We start from the raw sequence: 27843 nt of genomic DNA, 5'->3' as shown, positions 1-27843 counted from the left end.
TTTGAAAGTCAAAGCCTTTATAACTAGAATCTCTACTACATTTCCAGTTTTACTCTTTGACAAGTACTCTTACATCCAGCGACATTGGTTCCCTGGCTATTGCAACAAGAAAACATTGCATCAGTTATTTCTATGCATTTTCTCTGACTGTCTCCTATGCATGGAATGCTCTCTCTTTTCATCTCTTATTACAGGCTTATCTTATTACAGGCTTCTTTTATATCTCAATTAAAATCCTATCTTCTACAGGAAATCTTTCATAGTTCCTCTTAATTTTAATGCCATCTCCTCTTAATTATTTCCTATTTATCCATATGTAGTTTGCATATACTTATTGATTGTCATTATTCATTAGATTATAAGGTAATTGAGGACAGGAATTGTCTTTTTTTTTTGGTGAGGCATTTGGGGTTAAGTGACTTGCCCAGGGTTGCACAGCTAGTAAGTGTCAAGGGTCTGAATCCGGATTTGAACTCAGGTCCTCCTGAATCCAGGGCCAGTGCTCTATGCACTGCGCCACCTAGCTGCCCCAGGAATTGTCTTTTTAAAGTCTTGTTTTCAGTTCCAAATTCTCTCCTTCCCTCTAGCCCCTGCCCCACCCTTTGAGAAAATAAAATGTATTATCATATTAGCCATGTGCAAAAAAGCAAGAAAATGAAGATTAAAAAATATGCTCCAATGTACGCTCGCAGTTGGTCAGTTTTCCCTCTGAAGGTAGATAGCATTTTTCATCTTGAGTCCCTTGGAATTATCATTTAACATTGTACTTGTAGCTAAGACTTTTATAACTGATCATTGTTACAATATTTCTGTTACTCTGTACAATTTTATCCATGTTTTGCTTACTTGACTTTCAATCAGTTCATATAAGTCTTCCCAGGTTTTCCTGAAGCCATCTGCTTTATCATTTTTTTTATCAGAATGGTATTCCATAAAAATCATAAAACATGATATATTTAACTATTTCCAAATTGTTGGGAATCCCTTCAATTTCCAGTTATTTGCCTCATAAAAAGAGCCACTGCAACTATTTTTGTACATATGTTTGTTTGTTTTTTTTTCTTTGATTTCTTTGGAAGGTAGACATAGTAGTGGCATTAGTTGTTCAAAGATTATTCAGTTTCTTGCCTGCAGGGACCATCTTTTGACTTTTTTGTACCCTTACTTCTTGTTACAGTGCCTGACATGTAGTAGACCTTTAATAAATGTTTATGGATTAATTGATAAGTGGCAGCATATAGTAGTATTATGAAAGATTGATCAGAAGTCAGTTGTCTGGAGTTTGGATCCTGGCTCTGTCACTAATTATCTATCCATGTGACATTGGAAGATTACAACTTTTCTGACATGGTGTTTTCCAACTTTGGCTCCTCTCCAGTATCAATCTTTGCCCAGACATGCATTTCTATACACCTTGTGTTCAGTCTCTGCAACAGCAGAAGTCTGAAACAGAACAATGTGCAGATATGCAGATAATAGATATGTTGCATAACTTCCAGGCCATTTTTCACAGCAGAAATCATCGAAAACAAACAAAAAATATAGAGAGGTATACCAGACCATAAAATAGCCAAGTCATCAAACTGTATGGTGCAGTCTTACCTACCCATTTTTGTCCAGGTTTTTCAAAAATCTATTCTGTAAATCAAGGATCCTTTGGTTTGACGTCTATACACCAGTGCTATTTTAAAGTATTGACACCACACCTAACTGTTTTTCCTTTCTCTAAAACCAGATATATGCATAGGTCTTTCAAGTTCATCACTGCTGTGTATCCCCAATTTTGTTACTTTGTTTAACCACATATCACCAAGACAATTTATGCCACTAGAGCAAAGCTTTGTCTAGAAAATTCTTGTGCAAGTGATTTTTGAACCCCAGTACAGGACTTTGCCAATTTATTTTATTTGCCAATATATTTTCCAATGATAAAGTTGATCTTATACTTCATAATGTACTGCTTTAGTTTATTGAAATCATTTTGAAACTTGATTATGTCAACTATTAACTATGCCACCTGTATGACAATGGCAAATCTGATTCATTTCTATCAAAGTCATTGATAAATGCTGTGTTCCTTGTTCCTATAAAAATAATCTTTTTTTTTGAGACCCCATAGGGCCCCCTTCCCTTATTTACCACCTGTCATATTTCACCGTATCACAGTAAGGTCCCATCGATAAAACATTGACATATAATTCCTTTTCCTCTGAACTATAGAATTAATGCATGAAAATCAAACCCTAGCCTTTTCTTTAAAACAAGTCCAATAATTGACCAAAATCACAAGAAAATGTAGTTTCCACATGGTCTATATGAATTATCACTTTATATTTTTTTTGCAAGGCAATGAAGGTTAAGTGACTTGCCCAGGGTCACTCAGCTAGTAAGTGTCAAGTGTCTGGGGCCAGATATGAACTCAGGTCCTCCTGAATCCAGGGCCAGTGCTTTGTCCACTGTGCCACCTAGCTGCCCCCTACATTTCTTATTTATTTTATCTTGACCTCTGTTTTTGTAGTTATAGAGAATTCCCGGTGTTGCCACTACTTCCACTTCTTTGAATCATCAATTTTCTTAAAATCTGCAGTCTTAGAAAACTTGCCTCACACAATGAAAACAAACTACCGAAGAATTAAACAAAAAATTACACAATTTGTTGTTGTTATTGTTTAATGTGACAAACTATTTCCATTTACCTTTAAAAATGAGAAATACTAGTGGCTAGGAAATAAACTAATGATTCATTTATATTTCTAACAAGATGAAAAAAATATTCTACTTCCAAAGTCCCTTTTTTTGTTTTAAATTTATTTTAATTTCCTTCCCTTTTAGTTCCTTCTAATTTAACTTCCCTCACTCCACCATATAAGACCACTTATTTTTAAGTCTAACACATGCAATACTGCACCAGCATGTTCACATCAGAAAAATACTAATTACCTATCTATTTCTCTCTTTTGCTCAAGAGAGAACACTACTATGGTTGAAAGGAAGAAGAGCTTTCTTATCTATATACAACTTTCTCCTTGTCAGAGGTATTCTCACAACTGAAAAATTTGATATCACTTGGTAGAGCTTCTGGGAGAGGACTCTATACCCAATTTAAAAGGAAATATTTATAAATATCAGTTGGACTGTACAATTAAAAATACTTTGTACCTGTGTACGTTTTTCCCATGGTCTCTGTTCTGGAGAAGTAGTAGTAGTGGTAGTAGTGGTGGTGGTGGTGGTGGTAGTAGTAGTAGTAGTAGTAGTAGTAGTAGTAATAGCAGTAGTAGTAGTGGTAGTATCAGCAGGAGCAGAAACAGCAACAGTAGCAGCAGTAGTAGTCTTTTGAATAACCCCCCATATATGCCAGACACTGCTATGATATCTAGGTTTGACCTTCATAAAAATATTGGGAAATAGGTATGATTATTATCCCCATTTTATAAGTGAGGAAATAAAATCAGACAGAGGTTAAGTAATGTACACGGGGTCATACAGTTAATATGTTTTTGAGGCTGTATTTGAACTCAGGTCTTCTTGGTTTCATACCCAGCACACTATCCTCTCTGATACCTAGCAGTCTTGACCACCAACATTTATGTTCTGTCTATAGTCATTCCTCTACATGGATTCTGCCATGTAGTCTGCTACATATATAACTCAGAGCAATATTTAGAGTGCTATTAATCAATTAATCAATAAACATTTAAGTACCTACTTTGTGCCAGGGGATATGAGGATATGAATAAAGAAACAAATAACCAATCCCTGCCCTCAAGGATTATATACTTTAGTTCTACTAACACAAATTCTTTTCCTATGGAATATGAAAAATGTATTCCAAGAGAATTATATTTTCTTAACTGAAAAAACCAAGCTTCAAATATAGAAATAAACACAGGCATACTCCTAACCCCCCCACCCATCCCCCACACACAAACAATACTTTGATTTTACTTTCCTTAGAAAAGAAAAATGCTACCTACTCTTTTACCCAAATCATTGATAGGAAGTTTAATAACCTTGGACCAAGCTCAGATACTTTTGAAACTCTACTGGAGATTTTGTGCAATTTTACATCAATTAATGAATAGAGTACACATACTGCTCTGTCAAGGAATACCAGCAAGAAACCAGATTCCTTCAAAATATTACAGAATAATAAAATTGTACAACTGGAAGGAATCTTAAAGATCATGTTCAAATTCTGCTAAACATTATAATTTCTTATGTATTAGCAAAATTTTTAGCATCTTCTGATTGTCTTCCATCTGACTGAGCTTCCACTGTCTATACTTTAATCTCATTACCAGAGTACTTTCCTATTTTTATGAATGAAAGGGAAAAATAATAAAATATGGTAGTTTGCTGTAGCCAACTCTAGACCAAATACTAACTTCTATTTTTGCATTAGCCACTATTTGTGTGGCCTTAAATAAATTATCCCATCTCCCTGATTTAAATTTTTCTCCTATAAAAGTTGAAAGGATTGTTAGACTACATATGGTTTCTTCCTTGTCTAACTGTGAATTCAAGTATATATTTAGATTTATGTTAAATCTTGTGTTTAAGAACAGAAATGTTTAGATCATGGAATCTTGAATATGAGACTTAGAAGATATACTTTAGATCATCTAGTTTAATGTAGTTTCCAAGTGATGAATCTTCCATAGCTATGAGGGAAACAATTATTAATAAGCAATTAATATGGGGGGACCATAACTTTTTCCCTTCCTATTTCCCCATTCAGAAAATGATCTCTCTAGTCTAGTCAGCAGCCTCTGAAGGAAAGGGCTGATTATTAGATTGACTTAACATTCTCCTCAGTCTTGGATGGAATCCACTGAACTGCAAAACCTTATGAACAGAAAAACCCAGTCTAGGCAAGTTCTTGCTCTTAGGAAATAAGCTCCTGTCCTTGGAACCTTCCATCAGAATTAATGAAGGGGAAACTTAGCCAGAGTAGACTGGATAGAAATGGATTCTTTTGTTCAGATTGCTTAGAGCCAGCTGAATCTCATGATCAGGTCATGTTCTCAGCAGGAGGAGCTGAAGACTTTTTACCCACCTCCTAATTAATATGTCCCAAAATCATTGATTGTCAACCAATCAGAGTTGATTTACATTATCAGATATACCCCCTTTTCCAAAGTCTTTGTAAGCATTTAGTGTTCTCCAGGGGCCATCTTTGGTTTATGAGAGTAAGCTACTGACCTTAATCTATTAAGTATTTACTACCCATAATTAATAAATTGGTTATTAGTTATCCAGAAACCATCTCTCTTGGATTTTGATTCACCTAACTGACTGGGTTAGGGATTAGAATACTGGGACAGCCTCTAACACCTGGGCAAGTCACTTGACCTCTATCTACCTTAGTTTTTTCACCTATAAAATGGAGATGAGAATAATGCCTAAATCCTAGGGTTAAGTTGAGGGCCAAATATAATAATGTTTGTAAAGCAGTTTGTAAGGTGTAAAGCACCACAGAAATGCTAACTATTAAATATTTTTATTATATCCCTGCCAGATTATTACAAAATTATTAATGGAAAATTCTATTAAATCCATTTACAAGACAAATTAGCCCCATTTGACCTAAAATTTACAGCTAAGATGTAATTGGATCTCCTGTGATATTTCATTTGTTGTGGCTAGGCTTGCGCTTTACCCTTAGTCCTGGAACCTTTCACACTTGTTGGCTTGAACTAAAAATAATTTTGTTAAGTGTCTGAGGCTGGATTTGAACTCAGGTCCTCCTGAATTAAGGGCCAGTGCTCTATCCACTGCACCATCTAGCTGCCCCAGCTTATTGTATTCTAAAAAGAAAAAAACTATTCAGGAAGCCAAATTTAAGCCTAGCCCACTAGATTTGGCATATTGACCAGAGTTATTTTTTAAAGTGTGTATTTTCAATGGTTTCATGGTTAAACTCTTTTTTTTTTCAATAAGAAAAGCATTCTAAGGAACAATGTGGATAATGCGTGAGGGTTTGGTTAGATTTATGATTTTCCCTACTGGAAAAGTCCTTATTTAGAACAAATTAAGAACTTCCTTTTAGAATAAGAAAAAGTCAAGGAAACATTCAATGCAAGGCAACAAGTATTTATTATTACTTATTATATGAATTGTTGAGGACATAAATATAATTTATAAAATAAAAAAAGGAATCTGCCCTCAAGGAGCTCATGTTCTAAAGTGGGAAGTCAATATGTAAAAGTGATATAAAAGTGGTGAGGAAGGGAGTGGTAGGAAGTACCCAAAGGAAGCATGTTTTTGAGGTCTGGAAAATCAAAAGTACTTCAAGTAAAGAAATGAAGCTTGTCTTGGCTGAGCACTTGTCCAAAATGTAGGCCCTACAAAGAACTCAACAATGGAAGAAGGAATAATGGAGCCAGCATGTCAAAGGGAAGATCCAGAATGAGAAGGCCACAGGTACTAATGAATAATTTTCAGAGAGAAATGTCCCCATCATACTTAGGAAAGTTGCAGAGTGAGATTGTAGCTGATGCATAATGCTGGAATCCAGCAAGTCATAAGCACAACAAGTAGGAAAATGAGCGTTTTGGCAGCTGGGATTGATTGTTAAGTTGTGTTTTATAGGACAATGAAACTGATAGAAAGATTGTTTGGATCTTACTAACTTCTCCAGGAAAGGTGAATTGCCAAAACTAGGACAATAATATTTAAGGCTAAGAGCATTACATGTACTGTAGTTAGAAGACAAACTAATGATTTGGTTGACTTTCCAAGTGAATAAATCAATGTTAATTGAGTAAGGGACTAAAAAGCTGCAGGAGGAAAGCATGTTTTCTGATGCATAGGTGTTTTTGATGATAGCTTCATTGGAACTAAGGAACTGACAGCTATGAAATAGCATAACAGGGGTAATCATGATTTGGTATCAGAGCAGGTGTTAAACAGTCCTCGAGCTTTTTCTATTGTTACCACAAGGTAACTCTCTACTATGTAAAAGTAATGCCTTCTAATATTAGGGGGTTAGAAAATAGGGTTTTTTTAATTTAAACAGTCAATAAACTTTATTACAATGGCTAATAAAGGTATAGTCAAATCAGAGTTATTCTAACATTTGTCAGTTCCATGAAGAATTCTATCAAGTCAGTGAGCTATTATATGACTTGTTCTTGAAAAATCAGTTAAATCAATCGGAAACTTGAAATAGGGAAACATGTTAATGTCATCTCATGTAGATACTTTGGAGAATTCTTTATACTTGGCCCCAAAAGATGAAAACACTCACTGTCAGTTCTCCAAGGGGAAATAGCAAGGAATGGGCCAAAATAGTACAAGGAGATGGATTTATATAATAAAAAGTTCTATATCCACAATAATTACAGAAATTCAAACTAAAATAACTCTGAGGTCCTACCTCACACCTATCAGATTGACAAAGTTAACTAAATAAAGTAAAATGAAAAATGCTGGAAGGGTTGTGGAAAAATAGGTATATTAATGTATACTTGTAGGAAACATAAAATTGTTCCAGCCATTCTGTAAAGTTATTTGGAACTATGTACAAAATATATGAAATGATGGAAAATGCTTTGATCCAGTGATAGATAATACTACTAGAACTATACATCAAAGAAAACAAAGAAATACAAAAAAAGATCCAGAGTAATATATATGCAGTAGGGATGTTGGAAAGGAGAGATTATGAATCATATGAAAAAAAAATTAAAAGATAATAAACATGAAGGTGTTGGGTTTGAGGGTTTGGATTTATTCCTCCTCCCCATCACCTTCCACTCTTTAACTTGAATTTACTTTGGTTATTTTTCCGATTCAATATTCAGTATAGCTCCTGCTTAACTGTGTTTATTCTACCTTAAATACATAATTTTGAAGATCTTTCTCTTTAGAGAAGAAACAATATAAAGAACAATTCTACTTTGTCAGAGTTATTGATTAATTTACCACCATTTTCAACACAATGTGACATTCCTTTCATCTTTCTTCTTGTTCTAGAGGTTAGTTGTTCTTTTTTTATGTCCTCTTTTTTATCCTGATTTTTCTTTGTAACATTAAGCAATTATAGCTTCTTACATGGTTGAGATTATTCCCATGAATCTATGTCAGACATTCTTTTGTATGTATCCTTGCTTTTGTATCTATCTCTCATATATTCCCTTTTAAAATGTGATCTTATGGAGGCAGCTAGGTGGTACAGTACATAAAGCACTGGCCATGGATTCAGGAGTACCTGAGCTCAAATCCGGCCTCAGACACTTGACACTTACTAGCTGTGTGACCCTGGGCAAGTCACTTAACTGCAATTGCCTCACTAAAAAAATTTTTTTAATTAAAATGTGTTCTTATAAAATTCTTGCTCATCTCCATTGGTTTCCATAAATGTCATTCCCTATCCCCTAAGTACCTAACACATACTCATTTTTTTTTGTTGTTGTTGATTGGCATAATTTGCAGTTATTTGTGAATAAACTGAATTTTTAAAATGTTATTAGACCTTTGATCCTCTCTTCCTTTTTTTGAACTCCCACAATTCCATAAGAACCAAATATGAGGAAAGCTATCATTGGTCATATAATCCCAAGTTATCCTTTTTACAGATAACAAAAAAGCTCAAGCAGGTTGAGCAACTTGCCCAAGGATCCATAACCAAAAGAATACACTTATATTTTCGCTAAACTTTTGAAATCGGCTTTCCTATATACTCAGTTACATTTCTGACTGAGCCACACATGGCCTTTCTTTGCTAAGACATGAACTCACAGATAACATCATCACTTGATTCTAGGGTTCTTGTCACTTCCATTTCACCAAGCAGTTATTTCTTGTCAGTCAGAGTTAAGGCCAGAGTAGTGGTTCCCCTCACTGATTCCTCAACTTGCTGAAAGATGAAAATGTCAGCAATTGTCAGGTGCCAGGCGTAAAATGAATTTTCTGTTGTATTTCATATTATGAATATAATGGCTATTTATACATACTTGCTCATTTACATAACTATGAGCTTTGAGAATGTGGCATGATATCCATGGAAGATTCATTTTCCTCTTTAGTGATAACTGAGAAAAGCTGTGTGTGTGTGTGTGTGTGTGTGTGTGTGTGTGTGTGTGTGTCTTTCCCAGGTGCCTCTATTTTTTTAAAAAAGAATACAATTTTCAGTGATTCGGAATAAATCTATAAAATAAGAAAATACTGAAGATGAGGGTTTAATGTTAACATCAAGTCATTAATTATAAATAGTTAAATATATTAGGGTTGATGAGTAGCTCTATGCTGATTTAGTTTCCTTGGTATTGTCATTGGCATTTTCTGACTTGCTTCATTCATCATGATGAACTACAGACATTTTTCAGTATTTAATGCACAAAACTTAATTACACCTGAATGCCACAGATTCCTTAAAACAAAACAAAAAAAATTCTTTGTTTTCTAAAATGTTTTCTCCTATAAGAAATAAGAACTCTACTAGAACTGAAGTGAATAGTCTATATTCCTGAGCTCAGTTTCTTTCTAGAGTTGAATATGCATTAATGCATGTTGAAAAATGAACACATTTTCCCTCTAATATCATGTTATTGTCTTTCCACTCAATACTCTTTTTCAAGAAGAAATAGTTTTATTTTTACTAATGACATAAATTGAAAGCCATGGGTGTCTGTTTATAAATGTAGCATGACTATGGGCTTGTGGCATTTGAATCACATTGTTTTTATTATTGGCAGGTCAAACAAATAATATTCATATTTTTAAATCACCAATTAATCTTTAAAATTCATTGTAAACATAGAAATCATATATCTAAACTTGATAAGGACCTTAGAAGATATTTCCCCTTATTTTACAGATGAGAAAACTCGGGGCCGGAGGAGTCTGAGTGACTTGTCTAAGGTTATACTCAGTTTAAGTATTTAAGGTGGGATTTGAAACTAAGTACTCTGACTGCCTCCAGTATTCTTTCTATTAAATCACAGAGTCCTAATTATTTGTCTAGATGACCATAGCTTAAATAAAAGAAAGACTTAGAACTTTAATGACATCTACTATTTGTGTACCACTCCTGAACTGGATATGATTACTTGCCCACTTATACACCGACTCCCACTGGAGGAAGAAAAGGCAGAATGGTTGGGGAGATAACAAAACAAACATGGCTACTAGCAAATAAACCTAAAATAGGGATGGAGAAAGAAGTTGCTGACAAGCAGAGAGCAGAAAGGGAAGGAACTATGTATGTATGTATATATGTATCTATCTATCTATCTATCTATCTATCTATCTATCTATCTATCTATCTATCTATCTATCCATCATCTATCTATTTATCTATCTATGTACTCCTGGTGCTGTATCTATCTAGTCCTTTAGTGAATAAAGTGACTGAATGCCATTAAATTTCCCCTCATATCAAAAAGTGGTTAAGAATTTGCTCATATAAAAGACCAAAGCTAAAGGTACTTTGAAGAAATGATAATGAAAATCAAGCTAAGTGATAATTCCTCCTACGTAGAAGATTGGTGCTAGGGAATATATACATATAAAACTAAGATTACAGAATGCAAATTCTATTTATCCAATCTGGAATTCAAATTATATAGGAGTCTACATGTTATCTGAGTGAATTACACAATGACCAAGAGGTAACTGTGTGTGACAGAGAGTGTGGAGAGTCAAGAACATTGGCTGAAGAAATTGTTTTGCAAGATTGTAGTGTCCTAAATAATGATCAGAAAAGCTATGGAATTTAGGAAGTCTTTTTTTCTTCCACCAAGGACAACAAGACAGTCTAATTAATCATGTAATAATTGTTTGAGCATACAATCTCTTCATCTGTCTAGCAGTGGCAACAGTGGAGAAGATTTACCATTGAAAAGTTTATTTATTTATTTATTTTGGTTTGGTTTGGTTTTTAAAAGAAACTGCATCAAAACTAAGACTGAAGTCATAGTTCAATGTTTCCTTCACTGGGGGCCAACCACCCATAGTGATTGGTAATTATCAGTGTTTCAATGGTGGGGATCAGAGGGAAGGGACATAAAGAGGAGTTAAATTCATGGAACAATAAAATTTTGACTAAAATGTGATGTTAATGACAGAATTAGTGGTTGACATGAATTTTTCCTAACCTCTCTTCCCTAAGTTCTTGTGTGTATATAAATACAGGATGAATGACATTAGTTTACACCCAACTAATCAAAGAATCTACCAATAATACGTTCACAAATGAATAATTATAACATACCTTCATAAAAGGTCAAATATTAAATGGAAATCTTTCCTAAGAGATAAAAAGAACGCTGCTGTAAAATGAAAACAGGCTCCATAGAAAATGCTTTGGGGTTAGGGCATGGAAAATTTTGAATTTGTTTATTTTCTCCAAACAGAGGGAAAGCTGGGATCCATTATTCTGCTACAAAATTCCTCCTCTGCACTTTGCTAATACAGAATGTAGGCAGTGATTGTGTAGACATGTAACTTGACAATAGAGAAGACAATTCTGGGTATCTGTCAAGGCTGAATAAATAGCAAGCATGTTATCCCTCTCTTGCTTCATGTTTTTATCAGTCATCCCAGTGTGCTTTTGGTATGAAGCAGGAATTTAAGCACCTAAAAACAATAGCTGAACAAAAAATGTAAAGCTACAATTAAACACATTCTTAGATTAATGATTTCCTTATGTAGCTATATTTATTGATTCATTCATTAATTTATTCAACCAATATTTATTAAATCCTTACTATATACAGGATGCTCTGATACAAACTTTGGTGACACAAAACTAAATAACTACAGTGCCTTCCCTGAAAATATCTTCTATTTTACCAGAGGGAATACAATATGTAAACAAATAAATCTAATACAGGTGCCAGGGTACGAGACAAGTTCCAAATTCAACTCTTCCTAACTTTAAGTCTGACACTATATCTACTCCACCCATTAGCTGCATCTCTATATAGTTCTTGGCCAGGTGAAATTTGAATACAAGGAAATAAGATAATGTCAAGAACAAAGGACAACATAAAGTTTAAATTGAAAGTTAAGTTAGCAGCATTTACTCTTTTATGTCTTATTAGACTTTGAGGTCTTGTGTCTATAATTAGTTCTGAAAGCGATTTTTGTTCTTTCATTAATTGTATCAATAAATATTATTTGATTTTAAATTTATAATACTTTTTTTATCCCCAGCACTTAGCACAGTGTCTGATGCATAGGAGGTTCTTAGTAAATGTTTATTAATAGGATGAAATCACATCTTGCAATCTAGAGGACTTAAATGAGACGTATTTTTTTCTTTTATATCTAATATTCTGCCAATTATAACATAAACTTCATATTTCAATAAAAGTATTAAGATATACATTTATCTTCTGCAGTCTCACTAAAAATAATTATCATGATTTGGGGTATGACATCCTTATTAATATTATTAGCTCATTTTCATCTTTTTTTCAGTGGAGTTCAGTTCAATATAGTTCTGAGACAAGACACAAGATGATGATTATGCAATATTTTACTGACTATATACAGTTAAAGTTTTCTTATTCTTCAAATTACTGTACTTTCTTTTATATATAATCCTCATATAATTCTCAGGAGAAAATTAATTTCGTGAGACCAGAAACAATTTTGTCATCTTTGTATTCCCCGGTTTGCAGCTCACAGTTTCATTGGTCACTCTCTCATTGGAGCCTTTAAGCAAAAAATCAATAGCTATTTGTGAATATGTTGGACTGAGGGTGCCTTTTGAATATGGGATAGACTACATGTCCTAAACAATCAGTTTCAATTACAAAATTAAGGGATATTTGTGAAATGCAAAAGACAAAGTATAAAGACTTAATGGTCTATTTTTCCTTTTTGAAGGGTAAGAGAAGAGTACATGAATATCATGATTTTGAGCATGATGGATAGGAAAAATGACGGTATCATTGATTGAAAGGAGACAAACCTAGAGAAAATGGTGTGAATGGATAAACAGTGAGTTATGTGTCAGATACAGGGATTCTGAAGTGCTGTCAGGGTAGCCAAGTGGAAATTTTCACTAGGCTATTTGAAATGAAGATTATAGCTTGGGGAATAAGTTAGAGCTAGAGTTATAAATTTGAGAGTAATATATATGCAGATGATATTTGAAACCTTCAGAGTGAATGAGATGTCTTAAGAGAACATAGAGGTGATCACTGGAACTTCTGAAATGAGACAATTTGGAGATATGAGTGAGGATTTATAATGATAATGATAATAAGAACTGGAATATATAAATGTTTGAAGGCTTGCAAAGCACTTTTTTTTTCCTGTGGCATCTTGTTTGCCCTTACAACAACCATATAATGTTGTTGTTTTTATTATCCAAATTTTACAAATGCAAAAGCTGAGGCTGAGGGATTTAATGACTTGTTCAGGGTCACACAGCTGGTAAGTGACTGTGGTAGAATTTGAATTCTGGTATTCACCCAGAGTCCAGTATCATAATAAGAATATTAAGAGAGGAAAGAAACACAAAGAGAATGACAGAAAAAGACAGATACAGTGAGAGACAAAAAGAGACAGGGGGACAGAGACAGAGAGAGATATGTCTCGATGATTAATTGAGAAATAAATTAATTATTGTGAGGTGAAGCACACCAATAGGTATTCATGATCAGTAGAACTAAAAACACTACTTCTAGCCCCTGAAAGTCCTCTGGAATACTGAAGAGAAAAATAATGAGCCACACTCTCAGGACACATGTTGCTGATATGACTCGGTATGTGGGATAATAATCCCAAAGACTGTGCTACAAATGTCTTTTCAGAAGGTGAGAAAGCATTCCAAACTGAGGGGACAATGAACAGCTCCTTGTGGGAGATGGGATATTAGTTGGGACTTGAAAGAAGATAGGGATTCTGTGGAGATGAGTAGGGAATGTATTTAACACATCTGGGCACTAGGGATATGCTGCTCATTGGCACAGACTTAGGAAATGGAATGCTGAATGTGGGAACAGCATGCTTGTTTTCTACGACAATTTTCAAAACGTGCAACATTTACCATGTAAGCTACCTCATTGTTCTTTATGTCTTCTGTGCTCCATCATTCAATTTTCAATTTCATTTGACCCTGCCAAATCCTTGCACATTCCTACAAACTATTCAGCATATTACAGTATTCTTGTGCAATATTTAGTAAGAGCTGGCATTCTGCTAAGAACTGCGATTTAGAAAAAGGACTACTCTCAATCAAATGCAAATTTCAAGCTGAATGTTAGACAGAAACATCAGGCTAAGCAAAATAATTCTGAAAGACTAAGAAAATAATGGGATTCAGATATTTTAAAACAACATTTTAGAAACATTTGTATTGTCTTTTGTCCCTTTTTATTTGTATTAGATATTTCATATTTAGATGATTTATTAATAATCACCAAGTGGCTGGGATGTTTTCACATCATTCAAACAGAAAGCATGAAAGCAAAGGAGTGATCTATGACCATAGAATGATTATCATGACATTAATATTATAGGCGCACCTATATAATTTTTCTTCCTATCTCTAAAACCGTGAAAGGTTTTTCTAGATTCAAGAGCTTTCATTGGTGACTTATAAAGCTAACTAATTCATTAACAATAAATTAGAAGAAATAAATAGTTCATGGGATAGCTATCCATCCTTGGAGGCACTGTTATACAGTGGAAATGCCTGTGGCTCTGAGGTTCAAGAGGATCTGGTTTCAAATCCTATCTGTTACCACTTATGTAATTGTGGTGGTCATCAGTTTCTTCACCTATAAAGTGAAGGGAAAAGCTCCTGATGTCCCTTCCAAATGTAGATCTCTGATCGTTAAAACACTAAAATCTGAAAAGGGATAGGGTAATCTCCTTGTAATAACCACAGAGGATAGTTTGTTGTTGTCCTTAATGCTCAGAGGATCAAAATGACATTTCAATATTGGAATCAAGGTACAGTATGTCTGGCTGTGACTATTAAACAAATAAGAACTTAGAAGGCTCTACCACAGATAAGGTACAAATGATCCTGACCACATAACATTTGGTTTAATTATTTCTCTAATATTATGTATCTTGCACTTCTTTTGAGCTATTTAAGTTTTGCTTTGCTCATAGATCACAACACTTTCTGCAATGTGGGTATGCCATGCTGGGAAGTTCTGTGCCAGTGTCTCCAATACTTCACAATTGACACCAAAAGTCTTCAGAGAGACCTTTAGAGAGTCTTTGTATGGCTTTTTCTGACCTTTTTATGCTTTGTTTGCCTCAGGTAAATTCCCTGTAAAATAAGCAAATGTGCATTTGTCATTCAAATTATGTGGCCAGCCCATCAGTGTTGGAAGTAGAATTTGAATGCTTGGCAGTTCAGCTCAAGAAAGAACCTCAGGGTCTGGTACCTTATCTTGCCAGATAATCTTCAGAATCTTTCTAGAACAATTCAAATGGAAGTGATTCAGTTTTCTGGTGTGACTTCAGTATGCTATCCAGGTTTCACAGGCATACAACAATAAGGTCATCATAACTTTCTGTAGACCTTCAGTGTGCTAGGCAGCTTGATAGCTCTTCTCTCCCACAATTTCTTTTGGAGGTTTACAAACCTCAAGCTAGTTCTGGTAATACATGTATCAAACTCATCATTTATGTGTACATCCATGGAAAGTATGCTGCCAACGTAAGTGAATTCATCCACAGCATTCAAAATTTTTTTCCATTTGCTGTAACCAATAATTCCACATATGGATGGTGTAGTGCTGACTGGTGGAGAACCTCTGTTCTCATGGTGTTAATTGTCAGGCCAAAATTAGCACAAGCAGCAGAGAATCAATCAATACTCTGTTGCATCTCAGCTTCAGAGGCTACACTGAGTGCAAAAGCATCTGAGAACAAAAAATCTTGCACCATTTCTCCCTCTACCTTAATCACAGCTTGTAACCTTTTCAGATTAAATAATTTACCATCAATGTGGTCACTGATCTTGTTGACATTTTCTTCCTCATTGAAGATATCCAACATTGCTGAAAATGTCATGGAAAAAAATCATGGGAGCAAGCACACAGACATGCTTTACTCCACCAGTGACTGGTAAAGTATGAAAGTATTGTTCATTATCCAGAACCCATGCAATTAAGCCATCATGAAACAATACAATAGTGATGAACTTCTCTGGGCACCCAAATTTTGTCACAAACTTCCACAAGACCTCATGAGTAACAATATCAACAGCCTTGGTCAGATTGATAAATATTGTATACAGACCTCTGCTCTGCTCCTGGCATTTCTTCTGGAGCTGTAAGGCAAGAAACATCATATTGATAATTCCTTGGCCCTTTGGATAGATGACCATTTTCCAGGTGAGTGATCAACCTATTAATGAAGACTCTGGCAAGAATCTTACTGACAATTACTAAGGGAGAGAGAGGACTCTTTTTGATTTTCTAAAACAACATGTTTCCCTTTTCTTTATAGAGATGGACAATGGAAGCATAAAAAGGGTCTCCAGGGTTTCATTGAATTTTCCTTTGACCTCATCAGGGTTTGTCATGGTTGAAGCATATCCATTTATGATGATGGTGTGGTGTTTTCCCACAAGTAGCATTCTCTTTGTCATGAGCTTGTCGTTTGGGAAGCATACAAGCTTGTTGACCTTAGACTTTATCACAAAACTTATGCCCACTCCTCATCTCAGTGACTACTCCAGACAAATGTATATCCAGTTCTGACTTGAGTAAGCTTACCTTCATTTACCAGCCCTGTTTCAGTGAGGTCTGCTATTTGGATGTGATAACTATTGAGTTCTTTTGCAACAAGAGCTGTTTGTCTTTCAGTTCTACTGGATTTCATATTGCCTATGAGCATGCCCACATTCCACATACCAATGGTAAATGAAATCATCTTCACAGAAGTTTTTGTACATTTTTTGTATGTATCCAACAACATAGTAGGATCCCTGACTCCTATGATAAACAAAGCAGGGTTAAATTAAGTGAAGCAGACAAATTGTAGGGTATCTTTTCTAGTCCCTTCTTCATGTCAGGAGGTGAGTAGTGCAGTCCTACTAAAAAGGCTGCTCACACACCAAGGGTACTGCCAAATCCACAGTAGTTTTGGTACAGGAAGATGACCCTAAATTCCTGGACTGCCTGTGTCTAGGGTTTTGGTTACAGCCCCCATTGTATATAGGAGCATCTGCTTCCTCTTTTGCCCAATGCCACAAGACTTCAAGGGAGGTAAAAAAAAATTATAAAATGACATGGTTGATGTGTTTTGACTTGTGAAAAATTGAATCTAAGTGAGACATAGTTACTAAGGTCATCAGCCTCACCCCCTTCCAGAGTCATTGGAGTCCAGTGGCAAGAAAAAAGTCAAAATGACTGTCACTTGCTTAGGATGCAGTGGATCACCTTGGCATCTCCATTGTCTAACCAAGCACTAAGCACTCCACAGTGCCTGTTTCCACCACCTTCATGGCCCATTGAAACAAATTATTTATATCTATCTCTTCAGCAAGGGAAGTTTTCACATGCTTACGGTAGACAAACACCCCCCCCCCCAACTCATCAATGTCTTTCTGGACCTTTGGTTACTTTCAACCTGGTTTAGCACATCTGCCATTATGGTTTTTGGGGGTATGACCACTGTGAATGCTAGAGCTTCTAGGAACCACAAGTGAGAGTTAGGTGGCAAATGGACACCAGAGGTGAAAAACAGCCCTGAAAAAAGGTTCAGCATCACACAAGCCAGAGGTACTAGTCTTCCCTAAACATCATACACTACAAAGGGTATCAGTTTCTCAAAGCTTAGAGCAAGATCAATTACTTCCCCCCTCCCATAAGATAATAAGAAAAGAAAAACACTTTGTTTCCCTCAATTTGGTTACATTCAACAAAAACTTATTTACTGGACATATTTGTTGGCCCTAAGGAGGGTTCCAGTGGATAAAGAGATTGAAAAAATGAAAGAGACAACTTTATTGCTCTTCTTTGGTTGATTTTATGAAAGAGTGAAGACTAGATGATGCTACCACATGGGAAAATAGGTTTTGAAGAAAGGAAACTTCTACATCTAGACTCCCAGAAAGACTAGGGTTAGAGTTATATTCATGTCCACTAATGGAGAGAGAAAAAAGATTTTCTGTATGGATTTAGGTATTGGATAGGGGCACCTAGTTGATACAGTGGTTAGAGCAATGGCCCTGGAGTCAGGAAGATGTGAATTCAGTTTTGGCCTCAGATACTGATACTTATGAGCTGTGTGACCCTGGACAAGTCACTTAACCCCAATTGTTTCAAATATTTGGGACCATCTCGCGTTGTACTGATGTATATCTTGCCACTAGACCAAGATGGCTCTTGATGAGAAAGTCTGGTGATGTTGCACAGCCCTTCCTCACTTAAATTCAATTCACTGCAAGTCATGATATCACTTCTGATATCAAGGTCCTCTGAGAATGAAGGACAAAGAGCAACAACAAGATATTGGAAAGAGTCTCTACTTTCTTGAGCATTTTATGGACTTCTTGTTTCCTCAAATAATACTACAAAACAAAAGGAAATATTGGTCGCAATAAATGATAACCTGCTACCAATTCCCAAGCACCTATCTACAGTGAACTTGAAGAAAGGGTGAGCATCCATGCATTTCCAAACAAAACAGATTCCAAATTCTATCACTAAATGGGACCCAGGTTTAATTAAAGCCTGTCCCTCATGATACCAGTGATAGATAAGAAAGGCTTAAATGCTAAGAAAGGAGTATTGAGGTTTATTGTAGGCTTTTATCAGACCAGAATTACCAAATTTTGAATTCATTCATATTTTATTCAATTTCAGTCAATTCCAGAATTATTACCTTTGTCTCACTATGTCCCCATCCAGAATTTACCCTGGGAACATCTCTCAATATAGTTTATGTCTAGGTCTCCACAGATATATACATGTGGACAAAACATTACCTGGTTCTAATAATTCTACTTCACAAAAAATATAGAAAATGTGGATATTACTGGGATGTCCTTTAATGGAGAAAATGCAGAGGTGACTCCCGAAACCCATAAATAAAGTAAATATCCCATTTCTCCTGTAACTTCTACTTGCCACAATGTCCCTTCTCCAGTGAATTTCACTTTCCACAACATCACAGAATCATAGAGAAAAAACCTGAAGTCATCTAAATCTAAAGATGGACCATATGACCTTTAATTACAGGTAAGGAAACTGAATCCCAGATAAGTTAGATAGCTTAACTTAGATCACACAGGTAGCAAGAGTCAAAAGTAGAAATTGAATTTAGGACATTTGATTGCAGAACCAATGATGTTTCTAATGCCCCATGCTGGTTCTAAAGTCCTTCAAATTTTTAATGCTACCCTACACATTTTATTTCCCTAGGAAGGAAACCAAACCTGGCTTTGCTATGTAGCCAAACTGTGACATTCTACCAAGTCCCAATTTCCAGAAGAATACATGCAGTGTTCAGGACTCAAAAGGCCACCTTATTGTTTGTTCTCCTTTAAAGAGAGAAAAATTTTGCTACTTTAGAGAAGAAACATAGTGTGCACAGAAAACTTAAAATGTGTTGTTACTTTTTATTTTTAATATTCCCTCTATCCTTAAAATTTAAAACTCATACTGAAGAACCTGGGTGGGGTGGAGGTGGAAGGGCAGGGAAAGAGCCATAAGTATAGGATCAATTAAGTATATATTGTATTCCTCTTATGTTCAAGGCACTGTGGTGAATATATAGATAATGGAGAAAATACATGTTTTCAAGTTATTTAAAATTTAGTTAGGGAAACAACATAGACATTAAGCCATAACTACTAAGAGGGCCATGTTCTAGTAATTTCTTACTAATGGGGCCCCAATTCAGGGAAGGGATAGGATACCACTCCTCCCACTCTACACCAGTGCCACTGATGACACCTGAGTGGTAGGCCAGTTGAAGACAATCATGAAAGGGGACTATTGGATTACTTCTTTCCCCTCTCTCCTCCAGGCACATGAGGGTCATTTTTTCTCAATTTGCTAAGCCCAAAGATTTTATGTTTGCATTCAAGGTGTAGCAGAGAATGTTATTTATGCCACTATACTATATGTGTATATATATTTATGTCACTTACATTGTGAGCCAAACCATGTAATAGAACCTAATTTTCATAAAAAGATGAAAATTAAACCTTTTCAAAGAACTTTGCATCACACCTGATGACCTCAAACGCAGGATGATGACGTGTTGGGCATTTTAAAGAATCTCTTACTATGCTTATGTGTATGCTCCTTTTTTCTATAGGTTATAAGGTGTAAAAAGGGAAGACCCCAAAACTTTGACAGAAAAGGGGAAAATCCCACCCTATGTATGGTAACACCTCAGAAACCAGTGGATATGAGTAGAATAAATGATCTTTGAGTGCTAGGGACAGAGACAGCCTAATAGAGTTTTATTTCATTGTGCCACATCTGAGTTATGTGGTCACATCCAGCATCAGAAACAAATCTCCATTTACTGCTCAGTCTATGTTGTCTTTATGTCCCTATTACTTACAGGTCAAGTTACAAGATTTTATGATAGAAATAAAAATGGCTAATCAATTGGTAACTAGAAAAAAGAACTCAACATAACCCAGGGAAATATGTGAATGAAGAATTTGTAGGACAAATTTTACATGTAATTTCTTCCTCTAGGAATAGCAAGGCTGACCAATTTATGCATAGCAATGTGGTTAAACAGTACTTAAATGTAGATAAACCAAAGCATCACTCCTCGAACACTGGACACACTTTTCTTATCCCTCAACCCGTTTTCCCTCATCTTTTTTTTCTTTTTTGGCTTTCAGTGCATTTGTGTTCAAGTTTTTCAAAGATTTATATACTTCAGCTTTAAAAACTTTGAATTTACTGTCCATAGTTCTCCTGACCTTCCCCTGTTTAGGCCTCTCACATGTGAATGTAGCAAAAAATCAAAAGTGGTTTTGCTTTTCACAAAGGAAAAACTGACCAAAGTTAATCAGCTTTTTACTTTGCTAGAACAACAAACTATCATATGTTTATGTACTGATTTACATTGCTATTTATGTGAAAATTGTCAAAATGTAAATTAAATATAAATGTTCATGCTTTAAAAGGGAAAGAGAGAGAGAGAGAGAGAGAGAGAGAGAGAGAGAGAGAGAGAGAGAGAGTTCCCTTTTACCTCAGAGAATCATATAGACATTCAGCTAAATAAATTGTACTTAGAACTTATACAACTCCAGGGTGGTTGTGTAGGGACTCATTCTTGGGGATAATAGACAGTCAAATCTAATCCCCATTGGATCCTCATGAATAACATATTAAACAGTAAACAAAATCCAGGTCCCTTGCTTTGTTAGGTCATGGCTTTAGAATTTTCTTGCAACTCCTGACAGCACCACCCACAGGTGACTTCTTTGCTTCTCATCTCTGAACAGGAGAAAAAGTGCTTAAGAAATTCCTCTTTTCTCAATAGAATGCAAATTTCCTGAATTCTGGAACTTTTGAGCTGCTCTTGGAAACTCAAGATACTGGTACTACTGAAGAAATTCCTCTCTTTTCTTGTTGGAAGAAAATATTCTAGGATCATACCACTGAGGAAATCCTCAGGTACAGTATTTCTTGTGACTTAGAGCATAGGGTTACTTTCTATCTGGTGTATGGTTGAGAATATATGCCCTTGCCTCTCTAAGGCTGTGACCAAGGATTCAACATCATATGAGACCTCTCCTGTCAGATAACATTGGAGATTGTGTAGTTTATGCATGATCCTGTTTGAAGGCAGTCATTAATGGATGTTGGATAGTCAGAAGGAAGTGTAGTGGAAGAATCACACTCTACCCAACTACCCTAAGGTCCTGGTTCTGATCTCTCCACCAGCAAGAAACAAAAAAGGGGAAAACTTTTAAAGACTATACAAAGAGGCAGTTCTTCTTCCTTGAGAGTTTAGGCCAAAACACTGTGCCAATAGTAATGAATGTTATGCTATAAAAGATACCATGGAAAACATTTGTCGTGCTCTTCATTGACAGAAATAATCAAAACATGAAAGATGCACTGGGTTCACTCTGTAACCCATCAGGTAAATCAGGGTATTTGCTTGATAATCCCCAAAGTAATATTTTCCTAAGGATTTCTCAGCCCAGTTCTATAACATGAAAAGACAATGAACTCCATAATTCTGCTTATAAATCATATTACCATGTTAGTTTTTATTATGTATTAATATAACATAAAAAGTAATTGGAAGGAATAGGATGAATTTTTCAGTCTTCATGATAAGAACATTCTTTACCACAAAGCAGAAGAGGGGAGAGATCATTAGAAAAAAAGGGAAAAGATAACTGTTTCTTTTACAAAATGGCTTTTATTCCATCAATGTCTCTTAAAAAAATAAAAACGAATAATTGTTGCTTTAAATTGATCTTTCTTTTGGTTTATGTTGTTGGTCTGACATAAATTAGTGTAACTTGGATTTAATTATCCCTCTGGGACAGGACTGAGGAACAACCATAATACTTTATGGAGAGTGTCTATTGGCTTGCCCTTCTAAGCAGTTTTCTTCATAGTCTTATTTTTTATATAATGAAATCGAGTAGATGCAGAAAGACAGTGATTTACCAAACTATAGGAAGCTATACCAAGGTAACTCTTGATGATTCAAGTTTAAAGAAATTGCCAGTCATTTATACAACAATTACATTGATAATTGAAAACGTCAGTAATTTTATCTCCATGGCTACCCTGAACTTATACATCATGTACATATACATATGCACATGTGTGTACATGTACATATACACATGTCCATTAAATACACATACATCATATGTGTATATACATATGCACATGAATATGCATACACATATGTATATGTGTAAATGTATAAAATATATCTTTAAATATGTGTGCATATATGCCTATGTGTATATGCAAATGTGTATGTATACATTCATATTTATACACATGCACATATGTGTGTCTTTCGATTTGTCCATACCATGATAGATTACAATTGACTGCTATTCTTCTGCTAATGCTTCTAAAATATTCTAGATCTTCTCTAAGCATCTCTTTGATGACATACTACATAATTTTGATATAAATTGAAGTCAAGCCAATTTGTCCATAATTGGTCACCTCCATTGATTGTTTTTATGGAAATCTGTGCAATTCTTTTTCCTTAGTCCTGTGGTACCTTCACTGTTTTCTATGACTTTGAAAGCAGAGGCTTTGTGATGATAACTAGTTTTACAAAACCCTGAGTTATACAAAATGTCCCAAAAGACTTAGTGCTGTTTTAAACTTTTAACTTGAATTCCTTAAGGAGCAATTAGTCACTCTTTCACTATCTCAATTCTTCTCTATCTTCTATTAAACATTGTTATGCTGCCATTACCAGTCAAAATCACATTCTGCTTGACAGAATAAAAAGAAAAATGAGTTGATTATTTTTTTCTCTTATCTATTATTACTGTGCAATCCAACTTATGTAGTCCTCCCAATTCTCTTTTGATCCTCTCTTTTCCATTTAGATCTTGGATGACAGACGATCCCACTTGTGATTTTATATTCTAAGTTTTACTACCTGAGGTTGTGCTCCTTTGGCATGCCCTTTGATAAGTTGGTATTAAATAACAAAATCAGAGTTGTGTTATACATTCAGTAGGGTTTACTGGGGACCTCCTTGACTTGCTGTTATAAAAGAAAAGTCAGCTATTTGATCAGAAGAAAGATAAGCCCCAGAAATCCCCAATTATCATCTCACCATTGCTAAACTAATGGTCTATCTTTGGTAAAATCACTTAACTTCTTTAAATCCAGATTCTTTTATCTGTAAAATGAGGATGGAGTAGACAAGATGTCAGGACCGTTCCAGTATTATTTATAATGTTTTACTTATTTGCATTCCAGCTCATAAAAGACATCCTTATGTTTGGGTTTTTTTTTTACCTGCAAATGATCACTTTTGAAAGCAGGTATCATAGTTTTGAAGAAGTCAAAAGATTTATAAGGTTATCATGGTAGGCCTGAGAGGGCTAAAAGGTTTAGTTGAGAACATAGGATACTATAGGAGGAAGAAAAGATAAAGGTAGGACTGCATGAGAGAGTCCTATTTTGGGGGGTACCCAGAGATCACTTTCTCAGTCCTTTCTTCCCCTCCACTCCAGAAAGTGAGACTTCATCAAATCTCATCTGTGACAAACACAAGGAAATAAAAGGAATGGAGATAGATTCTTTTGTCTAGATTGCTGAAGGACTGATGGGATTGAACCACACTTAGATAATGGATAAGCCACTTTAGTAAAGGGTTTTTGTACTTCTTTCCCTAATATCATCTCTAGAGTTCATTTTAACATATACCATCTTCAAGTCATGTCATCCAATAGATTTGAATAATGCTAACCAATTGGATTTGTTTGATGTATAATGACCCAATTATCTTTTATCAATGTATAATGACCTGCCTCTGGCAAAAGAGATTAAAAACCCTTGGAAGATACCTCAGGAGGACTTCTGGGGCTTCTAGGGCATCTTCTGGGTCTCTCTTGGTTCTCTGAGACCACATACTCACATTCTCTCTGTCTCTGTCTCTCTCTCTCTCTCTCCCCCCCCACCTTCATCCTCCTGGTTTTCATGTGGGACCACATGGTCTCTTTCTAATTCTATTTCTTGGGTCTCCTTGAGACTACATGGGTCTCTAGGGTCTTTTTCCCTTCTTGCACTAACTGGAATGCTGAAACTCTCTCCCTCCACTACCATGTGGCCTGGAATCATGTGAAATTAGTGAAACATTTGGTCAGTACTTTACTGGTATGATATTGATAAACTAATAATATGCTTACCCAAAACTGATTTCTATAGTAATCAATTTAAACAACTCAACTATTTTGAAGGAATTCAAATATCATACAAAATGCAGATGTGAGTTGGGACTACCTTTTCTAGTATACCAGATAATTAGTACTAAGTCTGGGTATTAGGGAAATTTCTTTGGTATAATTAAGGAGGAAAACTTATAGGGGAGAGGCATAGGTAAGAAAGGAAGGACAATTAGAAGGTTAATGAAATCATCTGTGCAAGAGATATGAAGTAATGTTGTGGCCTTGTCAGAAGAGAAATGAGGACATGTGCAAGATAGGTTGTACAGGTAAAAAGAACAAAATATGGCAATTTATGGATACATGGGTAAATGACAATAAGGATTTGAGACTGACCCTAAATTTGCAAATATGGGTGACCAAAATGATGTTAATTTCCTATGCAGTAATAGGGAAGTTCAGAAGAGGAGTAGGTTGGAGCCAATGTAGGGAGATGAGCTCCATTTTCAACATGTTGAGTTTGAAATGATCAAACAAGATTTAGCACAAGATGTCTAACAAGTAATTGGAGATGTGGGGTGGGAGCAATGGACAGATAACAGGATTTGTTGCATAGTTCTGAGTCTTCTCCATATGGAATCTAAGGAACTCACCAAGTAAGAAAATGTGGAAGGAGAAGAGGGTCCATAAATATCCTTGGGACACATCAAAATTAGTGAACATGGCAAAATCATCATGGCAATGAGACTTAAGGCAGTTATAAAAGTAAAAGGAGACCAAAATAGTAGTTTAATCATGTGTTTTATAACATTATTGCTACTACTGCAGTTTATAAATTTATATATATATATATATATATATATATATATATAGGCTATTAAAAGTTTGGGCAGTAAGCATTTATTATTAGTTAATATTGAATATCAGTAAAGTATTGATTGTGTGTCTCACTAACTTCCCATGGTCTCAGACCTTCATACCTACATTGTCCTAAGAGCAAGAGGGTGCCCCAAGAGAGGGGGCGCCAGAGAGAGGGGCAAGAGAGGGCAAAGAGCCCATCCCTAGTGTGGCCAAGGATTTTTTCCTCTTTAGATAGAGGTCAGTCACTATACATTGACGCAACCTAATTGGTTAGCATCATTCAGTTCCATTGATTGACATGACTTGAGGGTAATCTACATTAAATGAAATCTACAGATGATATCAGAGAAAGATTATGAAAAAGACCCTCACTGAAGAGTGAAGTCCAGTATCTCAGTGTAGTTCTTCACTGAGCTAGACAAAAGAATCTGTCTTCATTTCCTTTATTCCCTTGAGCTCATCCAAGGCAACAGCTGAACTTTCTGGAGTGGAGGAGAGAAAGCACTAAAACGGATCTCTGGGTCTTTCCTAGAAATCCATTTTTAAAAATTATTTTCTCACAATGACAACCTAAAGAGGAGAGAGTATCCAGAAAGGGATGATGGTCAAAAGTTTCAAATGCAACTAAGAAGAAAACAAAAATGAAGATAGAGAAACGACACTAGATTTGGCAATAAAGAGATTACTGGTAACTTCAGACACAATAGTTGTAATTGGGTTATAAGATCAAAATAATATTAAAAAGGGTTAAGAAATGAGTAAGAAGAAATAGTGTGAAAGCAATACATAGTGGTAGACTTATTTAAGAGTTTTGCTGAGAAAGGGAGGCATGATAAGGATGATAAGAATTTTGTGTGTAATTTTATTTTATAGAATGTATTTTAATGGGAAACCAATTGACCTAGAAATTCAAAAATGAAAAAAATCAATTTATTTAATTTCATTTTTAAAGTTTGTTTTTTTCATTGATTCAATAAAACAAAAGGAAGAATTTAAGGGTCCCATCAAAGAAGTTTATTCCTACACATGAATTAAAATTCTGTGAGATAACATGGAATTTAATAAGTGATTGACAACAATCAAAGTACTAAACAGAGATACTTACAACCTAACAACCTAAGGTTGTTCCTGGTATTAAGATGTCACATACATGGTCCCCAAAAAAAAAAAAAAGGATTTCTTAATAATGCCAAGAATTTTCCAATGCTTCTAGCTGTAGATGACCTTTGGATATTTGCCTGGTGCAACAGTATACTAAAAAGCATTCTAAATGACTTTAACAACAGAGTGAAAGGCAGTGATTGAACCATACATAATAGGGAAAAATAAGTGAATTTAAAGTGAATATTGCTAGGGAAATCATATGTAGGTGATCAAGAAATGAAGGAGGAACAAGCATTTATCTAGCCCTTTTTATGTGCCCAGTACTTTACAAATATTTTCTCATTTGATCCTCACAACAACTTTGTGAGAAAAATGCTGTCATCCCCATTTACAGTTGAGGAAACTGAGGAAAGCAAAAGGTAAGTAACCTGCTGAAGGTCACATATCTAGTAAGTGTCTGAGACTGGATTTTAATTCAGGTCTTCCAGATTTGAGGCCTAGTTCTCTGTACACTGTGCCACTTGGCTGTCCTAATGGGAAATCAATTATGTAAATTCATTGATCCATTTATTATGAATTTAGATAGATAGATGTCAGATAAATAGATGAGAGTTAGATGAGAGTGAGAGAGAGAGAGAGAGAGAGAGAGAGAGAAGTTGGACAATGAATGGTGTTCAAATTAAAGTTAATTTAATAAATAGCTTGTGTCCATGGGTTGGATTAAATTGAAGATTTTTATTTACAAATAAGATTGTGCCAATTTTTCTCTTTGATCTTTTGTGCATTCTGAAACCAAAAGAACATCAAAGTTCCTTTGATAGTGTAGGGAATATCATTTGACAATAATATTGTGCTTTCCGTGGTTTTAAATGTCTCACTGTTTCCAAAACTAACTGCTTTAATGCAGACATCATACTGGTAGTACAATGTATTTGTAAATTATAGAACTTGTTTGTGATCATGCAACTAGTAAGTCAAAATCAGAATTTGAACTTAGGTTTTTGCCTCTCCATTTTGCATTCTACTACCCTCTAATTAATCTTAAATACTCTGTACATTTGTGGATGTTATATTACTACTCGACCTGGCCA

The sequence above is a fragment of the Dromiciops gliroides genome, chromosome 2, assembly GCF_019393635.1.
Source record: "Dromiciops gliroides isolate mDroGli1 chromosome 2, mDroGli1.pri, whole genome shotgun sequence".
Taxonomy (NCBI): Eukaryota; Metazoa; Chordata; class Mammalia; order Microbiotheria; family Microbiotheriidae; genus Dromiciops; species Dromiciops gliroides.
The sequence above is the reverse complement of the archived record's forward strand: the minus strand, read 5'-3'. Positions refer to the sequence as shown.